Genomic DNA, 12,613 nt, shown 5'->3' with positions numbered 1-12,613 from the left:
TATTTTCGTCGTGCCACGTACAAGTGTGCTAACATTTGACGGGGATTGAGGGACGTTCAGGTATAATGGTTAAAGCCACACACATCGCAGGTCCTCTCAGCGTCCTGCTTGGTAGAGCGCTAGCGGGGTGGTTTTACTTCCCATACGCCACCTTCCCCCAACATATCAGTCAGCTGCAATCCTACGATCCCGTCGGTAACTTGAACGCATTCGGTGTGCAACAACTGTCGCCCGGACAAAACATGGACGTACGCACGCACCTGTTGAGGCACTAGACACTGCCGCCCAGCTTGGCGCTGGATTCTGTGACCAAGGTCGTGAAAAGATCAGTTCCATCCCTCTGCTGGATCCGTTAGCTGACTTGAGCATATCGGAACGGGTGGCCGAGTGACGGCTCCAATGAAGATGAAGGTTAAGAAAGAAGGAGCTCCACTAAGCGATTCGCTAATTGCGCCAACCCCCGTTGGCTCCGGATGCCTCGTCTTACATGTGACATAGTTCTTGCCAAGCTTCCTCTTACCTTTTAGGTCCTCACACACACACACACACACTCACAAAGTTTTTTTTTCCCTTGCGTGTGTAGACACAGAGAGGAAGGAGATCCACCACGACACGTAAACGCCAGCAGAAGATCGCTCGAAGGTGATGTTATTTTTATCGTTGTGCTAATAATTTTTCCGCGCGAAATTTTCGCAAACCCCCCATCTCAAGCCATCACCGTCTGCTTTCATCACGCTTCCCCCTGCCTAAGCCCCTAGAAGTGCTGCAGAAATCTGGTACACGCACAAAAACGCTCTTCCGATCATGCTGCTGGTCAAGCCGCTAAACATGGGAATGCAGAGGCCTATGTTTTCCCCTCAGTGGCCCTGGGGCAACCCATCCGGGGGGGGGGGGGGGGGGGGGGGGGGGTTGTGTTCTTTATTTTAGTCTTCTCAAAATGCGCAAATGGGACTGCCGTTAATGTGTGGACCTCCTCACCAACACCACTTCAACTCCATCCCAAAGCCATCTGCTGCGCTGCTGGCGGTGTTGTGTGGGAAACATCGTAGAGACTGGGCCGTTTGGCTTTGGCTCAACTTCAACTCTACGCAGCGAAGGACGAAATTTGTTTTTGAATATAATCAATAGTGTGCTGTCCAAATAATATCTCGAAAGCCACGAAAAAGAACCTCGCTTCGAGTGGCGATACCTTGTATAATTCTTTGCTTTTCAATCGGACGTTTCCGGGGAGGACCTTCTGGCGACGATAAAACCGCCTCCCACCGCTTCGAGTAGCTTACTCTTTCGCTCGCACACACCCGCAAACCCGATCAAAGAAAGGGGGGTCCCGAAAATGCTTCCACGATCCTTTTTTTTTATTTCGGTGCGAACGACGCCAACACGTACTCCCGGCCCGTGTCCAAGAATTGACCAATCGTTAGAGTTAGATAGGCGAAACAACACAACACACCAAGAATGCAAGAAAATGAGCGCAAAACCCACACACAACACATAAGCACATAACCTACGCTACCGGATCCCTCCTCCTCGGTATCCTTCTCTGGTGCGAGGTTTCTGGAGGTCCTTTGTTTGTGAAAATGTGTTCTCCACTAGAAGACACACACACACACGAAAAAGGCCGAAAAGAGAGAAGAACCACATACAAAAAAAACACACACACACAACTCCAACACAAGAACTAGATGAAAGAAATGCGGCTATGTTGCAGCTAGGTCCTCTTCGCAACAAGCAAGGGACACAAGAACGGGATAACACGATGCTGGCAAGGGCACGCAGCACGCCGACGCACCGCGACCAACGCCTGGAGTGGAGCGGAAAGAGGACCCAAAATAGCTGGACGTCCCGGTTTTTCGGAACTCCTCTTGACTGGCGTAACGAGCACAGCAGACCCCTGCACTTTGATGAAAGCAAAAACAACACCGCTTCAAAAGTTTGCCAAGCAGACCAGATGTCCAGATATGGTGGCGATCGATTTTTGGATTTTTAGATGGCCGGAGGAGCCCGTCGTCGAAGCGGGTGAGGGAGGTACTCCACCGATATGTCCGGGAGTACATATCCACACAAGAATAAAGTTCTGCCAGAATGGGATATATCTTCAACGGTAGTTGCACCGGGTGATGTCAACCACCCCGCCGCCCCCCTCTATCCAGGTGAAAAAGTTTGCTGCATCGACCAATACCATCGCAGCTGTTCCAGAACTTATCCCTCCAGTAACTGTGCTCCAGGAAAAGCGTGGAATCTCCCAAAATAACACACCGACTACCTTGCTTCTCTCCCACCTGTTTTAGAAGGTTGCATCATACCGCGCAAACACACACACACACATAGCACACCAAAACATGTCTGGAATCACACATACACACACAGGGTTACATGCGGCTAGTATAACTAGAGGGTATATCCCTTTCAGGTACCTTCCATTACTGCTGCTTCTTAAAAGCTATCCCTAACCTGATCTACTCCGTTCGGCCTTCGTTCGTTTGTCGGTTGGCAGCGAGCGCAGAGACGGCCGTCTGCACCTTCCATCGGATCCACACCGTTACGGCAAACTGCCACTGTAATGCGAACCGCAGCGGCCATTTACTACTACTATGGATGCTAGAGTGCTAGAAGGGTGGAGTGTAGGACTCACTACTACCCTGGTAAGGGGGCCCTGATTACTACCACAGCTGTCTGTCCTGCTGCCATTGTGAGGGATCTGCACGCAAGTGAGTGCCTCAGAAAAACTACCCCGTTCGAAGGGTATAAGCTGGAGGAAGGGGGTTGCGAATCGGGATCCGGAACATGAACACGGCGAGAGAGAGAGAGAGCCCGGTCGATTGATATAGAGATTGTGCGAAAGGGACGGGGAGGGTTAAGATTAAGGTCCCATATCTCCTTCTTCCGCTGGAAAGCTCCACTATGGGAAGACGACACTACTGCTGCACACCACAGTGGTGTTGCTGTGGGTCGAGGATTGGGGAACCTTCAAAAAAAAAAAGCAACTCCATTTTGGAAATGCTTCATCAGAGGGCGAAGGACGGGTCGGTGGTGGGAGATTAAGGACACTTAGCCAACTTAGTTGAAGGAATGGCAGGGGGGCAGGATTTGCTGTACCACGAGAATCCATAATGATGAAGCTCAATGCTCAAAGGAAGGACTGAAGTCAGGAAGGGAACGGTGCAGAGGGGGATAGGGATTTGAAGGGAGCTCAAGAAGGGCAAGAAAAACTGAAACACACACACACGTAAGGGTGAATGAGACCATCGGGGTGTTGCACTATGTATACATACATACACATAGGGCGAGGAGTGCGAGCGAGATAGAGCCGCCGGGACAGAGGAAGAAAAATGGCGGCCCACACCCCTATCAAAGCTAGCGGGGCGCGGGCGGCTGTGTGGCTGGGTGCGCTGCTCTATGAAGCTCGTCTTTTTAGCCACGCCTCCATAGATTTTCCCATCGGCACACGTACAAGCGCACACATACAGCCAGTGTAACCCCCGCACCTAGAGCACGCGATCACCCACGATGGGATCCAGGGGCTAGGATCTCAGCGGGCACAAGTGTAAGCAGCGTCCATTTTCAAACGCGTCCATCTCCTTCGATCAACGCCACCTTAGGTTGGGAAAGCAAACAAATCCTCGCTCCCACACACACACAGACACACACGCACAAGTTGGGGAGAAACTTATCCTTTCGAAACTTGTCTGGATGCATCTTCGCCGCAGATCTACATCTCGAAGGAAGAGGGAAGCGGTCCTAATGGTTTTGACACGGCCAATGGTTTCCATTGTTGGAAGCGTGGTCGGTGCACTTCGTCAAGGGATGAACGTATCCTTAATGCTAACTGTGCATGTAAGGGGGGTGATGGCCTTCCTTACCGTGTGGACCGACCGACCCCCTCTCCCTCGACTAATGTCTGCATGTTCAAACCCATTAATGGTGACTCAGTGTGCATTCGGTTTGGGACAAAAATCGCAATGCTGGGAATTTCGTTAGATCCTTGCATTGTGTCCAACTGCGTTAAATGGAAGGCGCGATTGCCAAGTGCAAAATTTACAGACAAATTTTGGAGCCAACTTCAAGAAGTTCATACAAAGGTAAACCGCACCGGACCTTTACATATGAACTTTATTATAACTTCAGTATTTCTCCTCCAATGTCGCCTGAATGTCGCCATCCTTGATTTCTGACGACTAAAATTATCATACTTCCACCGATGTTTCTACCAAGAAGGCTTAAATTCTAGCTCTAAATGATAGACAAAGTAATGCACACGAGTTCTTGTAGCTATTCCTGAAGATGTCTTCAGGAATTCTTTCGCTCCTTGAAAATGAAAAAAGCTCCGTGACTTAAGATATTAACCAAGTCTCTTTATACTCAAGTTTCTTTAGCGATAGATCTGTATATACCGAAGGGTGATCCAAGGAGGTTATGCTTCATGATTTTTAAAATGACAATACCCATTTCCACCTACCTTAATCGAAGAATTTCGCCAAGCGGGCGTTACCCGTCCAGCACTCCATATATAACGTTCGGTTGATTGTGGGCAAAGCCGGACCCGTACGGTGGAGTGCGCGGCTTGATGGTCGAGCTGGGTTCGTGCTGGCGACGGGACGAGCGAAGTCAGGACAGGACGCACTCTGGACGCAGCACAACGAAAACAACACCAATTCCAACAAAAAAAAGACAACAAACCAAAAAGCACACACAAAGAGAATCACGCACGACGGTACCGTACGGACACACACACGCACAACACGAGTCGCGATTTTGGGAGAGAGAGAGAAAAAAAATCGAACCACGCGGGTCCCGCGGTTGATGAAAGGTGGGTGATGATTGGCAAACTCCCACCCGAGTGCCGGTTGGATGCTGCGCCGGATGTGAAAGAGTGGCGTGCTGACTCGGTAGCTCCCGGAAGGAGGAGGCTCTGTTGGACTCGGGACGCTCACCTGGAGGACGTTGCGTAAAAGGGATGCTGTCGATGCAGATGCTGGTGGATACGCACTGATAGAGCGCAGCCTGTGTAGAAGCTGCCCTGAGCACTGACTGCACCTTCGCTGGCCACTTTTACAGAAAATGACAGATGACACAGTGTGCGTAGCGCACGTGGCCCTTTTCTGCTAATATAGCTGGGAGCGTGGGAAGAGGAGTTGTTCGGTTGATTGTGGAGTCTGTGTGGAGGAGTCGCACGCTCGGTGTAACGATGAGGCCGCGAACGAGGAGTTGACTTCTTGGGTTGAGGACACACCACCAAACCAAACACCAAAACAAAACGAGGTCCAGTTTCTATGAGGGCAGCCTCTTCTTCTTCGGTACCACCTGCCCAGGTGATATAGCGCGGCGCTTAAGCCCCCCCACCTTTTACTACATATATGGGGGGTTGACACACTCGCGCACACACACACGCGCGCGCAAAGGAGATCGATGCAAATATACGGACACAAACACACATATGCACTCACACACACATACACACACTGGGGGCACGCTCACGTACTCTCCCCTCTGGCAGAGGAGAGACAGCACCGCAATGGACCCGTGGTGTCTCTATATCTTTTTCCCGGTCTGAAACACTGGCGAGGATGTGATCAGGGTGGTGGTCCACCCGAAAGCCTCAGAGCAGCGCCAGGATGCCAGTTTCTTTTGATTGAAGAGTTGGAGATCCTTCCACGGATGTTTGGGTTGTTGAGATGAGAAGGATATCACTTCACACACGCTTCACGCACACACACACACACACTTGATTGTTTTCCACTGTTGTGCTGGGAACTTCACCAGGCGTGCGTTGTCGGTTCTGGTCTAATGGGGGTGGGGTGTGGGCCTGTTCGAAGTTGGCGATGCTGGCAAGGTGGTTGCGGTTGGCAGGTGATCTCTCTACAGACACCTGCCGGAGAGTCCAAAAAACCTCTGACGCCAACGATCCCGCCAGATCGGGACACACACGCTCATCCGAATCTGGCGGCGGCGACGGCAGGGCGTTGGCGACTTCCAGAGGATATTCGAATCACTCTGCACGCACGCGGGACGTGGGACACCCTTCTGTCCGGGATTCCTGCAGTGTGTGTGTATGGATGTCCGCTCTCTTCCGGGTAATAGTAACTTCCTTTTCTTCCGGAACAAGAACAAGACTAACAAAACAAAACAAAATGGTGGCGGGTGTTTCTCTGCTGATGTTTTCCCTAGTAGTCGGGGATGTTCTGTATGTAGCTCTCCGGGGGTTTTGTTGCTGGTTGATCTTCTCTTTTCCAGCTGTGGTGTGAACACCTACCCACCACACCTAAACACACACACACACTTCTCCTGTCCGCTCTTCCTCCTGTCTCTGCTGATGCTGGTGATGCTACCCCGAAGGAACCACTTGCTTACGCGATGATCTCGGCCTGGCGTTCCTGGGGACGGTGGCTAACATTTTAAATCATCGCCGTCCCTTCAGACGCCCCCACGTCTAAGTCGGTATGTGTGTGTGTGGGGGGGGACAGGATGACAGCTGACAGACGGACAGACTGACGGGAGCAGCTTCTGCCAACACCACACCTCCACCCCCTTCGCTGATCCTTGCAGTGAGACCACTTTTCGCATACACACACACACACGCACGATCACAATACCGGCAGCACACAACGCACTTCTCTCTTCACACACACACACACACAGGCACGCACTGGAAGGATGATGTCTGTTCCTGATGTACTCTGATCTTCCGGCGTTAACACAGGAAGACTGGCGTGCTTGCGTATGATCGTTTGTTGATTGATATTCGACCGACAGGGCTGTAGTTTTGCTTGATGCACACACACACACTCTCGCCGATTTATCTTGTGTAATGCCTCTTTCTATTCAATTAATGTACCCTTCGGTCTAAGCAGCACGCGAAAAAACGCCTCGAAAAACGCATTGGAGGTTGGTAAGGGATGTGTAGTAGAAAGTACACGCTGTTTGCTATATATTCGTCGCTATCCTGTCAGTGTTGTAAAATGGTGGCAAAAAAAAAGTCGCAATTGCACCGAGACTCACGAGTAGAGGGGTTGTTCTGTTGGGTTTTTATTTCTGGTATTCCTGTAGCAATAAAGAGAAGAAGAAATAGTGTGAAGATGTGAAGACGACGATAAACGTATCTTGGGTGTCCGTACAGCGGGGCGCGCGCGGATATTCAAAGACCTATTTCCGAGTTGGATACAATAATACGATTTTGAACAGAGTTCTTCTGCTTGTAAATCACTGGAAGGTCAAAAAAAAAAAATTTAAACTAGCGCGAAATTATTTTTCCTCCACTTCAAATTCAAGAGCCACGCTACCAAAAAAAAGGAAGCATGGATTCTGGGAAAATGTTGCCAACTGGTTGCCCTCTCCAAGGCTTTTGAGGTGTTGTTGCAGATTTTTTTTCTCAGAAAGAAATCCGCGCACTATTTACTTCCTCCAATTAGACATACACACACACCCACGCACAAAAGAGGTAAAGATAAGACATGGAGACGTTGAAGAATTCCTGTGTTCTATCCAGACTGGGGTTTCTACTAATTATGGAGTTTTTTTTTTTGGTTGGAAAGACTTTTTGCTAGCCACCTCTCTTACAACAAAAGCGGAAAAAACACACGCGCCGATAAGGAGAAGCGGGGTTCGGTTTTGATTTGGTGCGGCTGAAAGGTTGGCGGTGCAGACATCCAGCGGTAGATCGGATCGGGGTTGATTGTTCGGTTCCGGGAAATGCCATGCATGCCCCCGGCCCAATTATAGCTGACAACAGGCTCTGGTGGCTAATTCGTCGCATTATTTTTTTTTTTTTTTTGGTTCGAAGTCTTGAAACTTCACGTGTACTCCAAAATCTTCCAAAAAAAGGCGTTTTTTCTGGAGATTAAGGTTTAAACTCGTTATCACGCATAAACACACACACATGGAGAAATTCTGGTTCGATTGTCGAAATGTCCCGCCGACGACTTATTTAGAGGACTTCCCGAAAAAATGCTAATGTTCCTATCGTTTAGAGCGACTTAAATTATGTTTAAATAATTAATAAAAATATATAGTCCAAAGTTTCCAATAGTAGTCCAAGTTGGATGTCCGATCGATCGGTACGCACCAATTAAAAGCAAAACCACTGAGCGCTGATTGTTTGGCTGGATAATGGAGGTTTGATTGAAAATTTGGCATCAATTTAAAAAAAAAGTTCGATCCCGTCCTGCTCGCCACTTCCGGTTATCCTTCGCGCACACACTCAAACACACAAATAAATCCACTCGAGTAGTGAAAACTGCTGCTAAGCACCGGAAGCATGCTGATGTCTGCACTGATGCGGTACACTCGGCCACCAGTCCTTCGCACCACCTAATAAAGCACACACGCACTTTCACCACACCAAAGAACAGGTTGTTTGCTTGTTGCTGATGCAACCTGCATCACACTCCGTTTGATAGATGCTGCCTTTCGGAAACCACCATAAAGGCGACCTGTGACGATTGGTCGCCCACTACGGCTTGAAGCGCGGAAAAACACGGCGGGATATTTGGTCCACCAAGACGGCGTGTGGTGGAACTGATTCACTGTCTCTTGGCGCCCGATTCGCACCCAACTAACCCATCCGGCTGGTTGACACCGCTTCAACTGTGTTCTGAGTGGTGCGTGTGTGTATGATTTTGTAATTGGCAGATGAGCAGCACCACACGCAACACAGTCCAGGATATTATCTTCACACAATTAAAATAATTAAAAAAAACAAATCCAGTAAACTGCACACTGCAAGCGAAAAGCCTTCCTTGCCGCCAGCAAAACACTGTTTAGCGCCGTTTTTTTAAATACTTGTAAAGCCCCCCGGTTTTAGCGGTGTGTTTGTCTTGTCGCAACTTTTGCTCGCCCAGACTGTATTTAGTATGGAGAATGCGTGTGTGGCGCGTCCGCTGCTGGTGGCGTTTCTATTGTGACTGTTCTTTCCGTTGCCGTCGCTGCTGAACTGATCTGTGTGTTGTGTGCGAGACGCAACCGCAGCGCGCACCAAAGCGCGAACGCAACACACAAGGAGCAAAACGTCGAACACAACAACAACAACAACAAGCACAAGCGAAGAGCGAAGAGAAGCAGCAGCAAGCGATTGAATTAAAAAAAAAAGCGCACTCACCGACACACACACGCGCGTGTATTTGGGATGCACTCATACTCACACCGGCGACGGTGGTGAGTATTCGCGCGCGCGATGTCGGTCTTAGAACGGAATGCACATTAGAGTTGTGGGTGAGACGGTGCAAAGGAGGGAATGGGAGAAGCGTAGAGAAGGAGAGAGGGCTCGGGGGCTGATGACGAGATGCGCTCCGGTCACGCAGCGCTTAGCAGGTGAGTGAGTGAGAAGGGTTGAAGGGCACACACACAAACGGGCGCGTAAAACCGAACGCAATACTTCGGGCGCTTGAGTGAGCGAGAACGGAACCGCGGCGCGTACGTACGCGCGTTCGTGCATGCGGTCACTCACAGCGGAGCATGTATTCTTTTCGGCTGCTGAGTGCCCGAACGGCGAAATTTTCCCCTCCCTTGGCTTGAGCATCGTGGAGCTTTTTTGCGATTTCGCTCGTGAGCGAAAACGTGAGCGACCATACCGCTCGATGCTCGATCCCCACTCTCTACCGCACACGCACAGCGGCGAGTAAGCGAGCCCGCTTGCTGTCTCTTCCTCACGGTAACGCTCACTCTCTCTCACACACACACACGGTCAAGTTGTTTCTCTTTCCCACACGCACGCTGGTCAGTTGAGATCTTGCCGTACGCTGGGGTGTAGACTCTCCGCTAGAATCTCTCTCACTCACTCTCCGTTTCTCGCTCGCGAACCCCCTTCTTCAAAACGGTGTTGCCTGCTCGCTCGCACCCTATGTGTCCAGCTTTTCCCAAAAACCTCCCTTGCTTGCATGACGGTTTTCGGACGGTTTCGGAAAAACACACACCAAACAAGGCAACAACAATAAAAGCTACACAACAGCGGGCATCCGTTTTCGGCCCGAACCGTACGTTTCGCGTTTTTCCTCCTGTGTGTGTGGGTGTGTGTGTGTGCGTGTGGTTTTTTTTGCGCTCTATCTGCTCTCACACACGGTTGGACACGGTTACGGTGGAAACAGTTTGAATGGGGTTCGGTCGCCAATTAGAAGCGGAGGTCGGCTGAAGGCAACGCTGTTTGGTGTCCTGGTGTGTCCGGTGTGCAACCGTGCGAACGGCCCGATCGGTGGAGTACACTCGGTTCCCGTGTACCGTTTATGACACACGTTTATGGTAGTATAAGCTGCCCAATGTCGTCTATTTTAATAAGGAATTTTAGGAAGTTTTTTTAAATTCGCAAACGCGTTACAAGGGATTGAATTTTGACAGATCAAATTGAATGTAGACAACTGTCAAAAATTTTATGCAATTGAAGTGCCACTTCGGAAGGAAAACTTCATTGACACTGAATTTACACCTCACCGGCTTAGTTTTTCCTCACAAAACACAGTACTTACAGTGATGGTCATAACAATAAGATCAGCTTCATATCCGTATTTTTAAACTACTATCTTCGATACTTTTATTAGGTGTAGGGGTCCATTTTGTTTTTCTTCATAAAATTTTAACTTTAATTGAGGAAAAAACTGTTTAATAATCTAGTTTCTTCTAATCCTTCTCTTCTGGCTAATACTGACTTGCTTGACTCAATCATCCCTGACAATACGGCGTCAAGCCGAAATACTCAAAGTGCAGGACTGGGGTTCAAATCCTATTCGGACCGTTCCCCCTTATTGAGGACTGACTGATCCATCTACGTGGTATCATGAAGTCACAGTTAGCCAGAAATGGCAGTCATTAGACCTAAGAGGTCCAGGCGAGATTCGAGTCCCGTCCAGCCGAATGCAAACTCCGTTGTCAACTCCGTCTCAACCACCAAGGCCACCTCAAGGTTTAACGCGTGGGATAAGATACCTGAAACAGGCAATATGTTTTCCGATCCGTTTTTTTTAACCCAAAAAGGATTATTTTTGATTGATGCATCAATTTTCTCGCCCTTCTAAGATCTTCAGCTAAGTTTGACACAATAAAAAGCACAACCTCATACCAACACCATTCTTAAATAATGTGGTTTTATTCCGGTGACCATCAGTGTAGTGGTATTATATATTTCATTAGTGAGACTGTCATTTCAACACTTCACTTCACGGTCTTGGTCTGCTGCAACAATCCTCGATCACTGCGCTCAGTCATCACTATAGCTCAGTTTGGCTCTACCAAGCCTCTTCTGTCGGTGTGCACGGCCTAAAAGGACTTTACGGGCATGGTCGTCGCTTAGTGACTACTGGGATTATAAACCTTCTATACCAGTCCCAGGCTCGTCTCAGACTCGTTTCGACACTCTTGAGCGTAACTCAACATCAATGTTGTCGTTGGTGCTGACTTTTCACCCCAGATAGGAGAAGTTTTGGACGACTTCCAAGGTGCGCTTACCTATCTGTACATCACCCCTACGTAGATCAGTGTTTGCTAGCAGGGCCACTAACCTCGCCTCGTTAATCTTCAGTCGGAGGGTTAGTGCCGCTCACTTGATCCTTTGGTGGGCTTCTGCAGAAGAGCCTCATGATGTCTATGTCTACAGTGTATGCCAGGATCTGGATATAGAAGATGGTCCCCGAAATCCACCACCGAGTCCCGGATGGTCCTCTAGCGACAGATTGAAAAGAAGACAGGCAAGTCCATCTCTCTGACGCTCAGTCCCTTGGTGCTAGCAAAGGACCCTTACCTGGCATGTTGATGTTAGCCATGGTCATTCTTACAAACCTGGTAAGCTTGTCCGAGATTCCAAAAAAACACATTGCGTTGTATAGTTTTGACTATGCTGTCATATGTGGCTTTAAAATCAAATGAAGAGATGGTAGGAGCTGTTACACCCATCTTCTCCAAGATTTGGCGCATCGTGAAGACTACTTCAACACTACTGCTGTCGCTTGTTGAAACATTGTTGAAGAATTGAAACTCTGGTCTAAGAAGTTCTCCTAGGAAAAATTCCTAGTTATTCAAATTATATGACAGATATCTAATTAAAATAGTAGATTTCTACTTCAAGCAAATTAAGGATATAACATTAAAGTCTATTACTTACGCAAATAAATCATTAAAGAATTAAATAAAAATGTTGAAGCTACCAATATACATACGGAACACAAAGGAAGATGAAAGTCAGAGATCATGTTATATATTATTTTAGGTGAAGTAAAGTAGCGAACAAAATTAGAAGGAAGGTTGTAAAAATCCTCCAAACACTAATAGTTGGAGATACATTTTATCCTAATTCGATTACTCCACAACAATGCACTCTACAGCTCAACGCGAACCAAGCGAATGCTTCACAAGGATGTAACTCGAGATCTCTTAGCCCTGGAACCAGACATCTTCTGGTGGAAAGGGGATTACAATAAACGAACCAACAGCAAACAAAAAAAAAACATCCTCTGGCGGCTTGATCTTACAGGGCCCAAAATGTAACGAGAGGCGGCACTGTGTGCAGTTTTGATAAATGACGTTTAGCTGAGGGCGTGAAATGAATCAACCGAAAAGAAGAAACAGCTCTGCGAGTAGAAGCTCTAAATACACACACACCGACACAGCTGTACTAGCTACGGCGAGATGCATACAC

General features: G+C 48.5%; 1 protein-coding gene across 7 annotated transcripts in view; it reads right to left on the bottom strand.

Annotated features, from left to right (window-relative positions):
* The window catches only part of LOC118508670 (serine-rich adhesin for platelets), a 155,425-nt gene extending 146,481 nt beyond the window's left edge, over window positions 1–8,944 (bottom strand). For 2 of the 7 annotated variants that reach the window (XM_036048506.1, XM_036048536.1), the window contains exons 1-2: window positions 8,776–8,944; window positions 4,457–7,038 (exon numbers count right to left, since the gene is read on the bottom strand). The gene's annotated coding sequence lies outside the window, so the exon portion shown is untranslated. The other 5 variants (XM_036048616.1, XM_036048713.1, XM_036049253.1 and 2 more) reach the window with 5 other exon arrangements.
* Between the last annotated feature and the right edge of the window lie 3,669 nt (window positions 8,945–12,613).

The sequence above is a fragment of the Anopheles stephensi genome, chromosome X (assembly GCF_013141755.1).
Source record: "Anopheles stephensi strain Indian chromosome X, UCI_ANSTEP_V1.0, whole genome shotgun sequence".
Lineage (NCBI taxonomy): Eukaryota > Metazoa > Arthropoda > Insecta > Diptera > Culicidae > Anopheles > Anopheles stephensi.
This window is presented reverse-complemented; position numbering and strand designations above follow the sequence as displayed.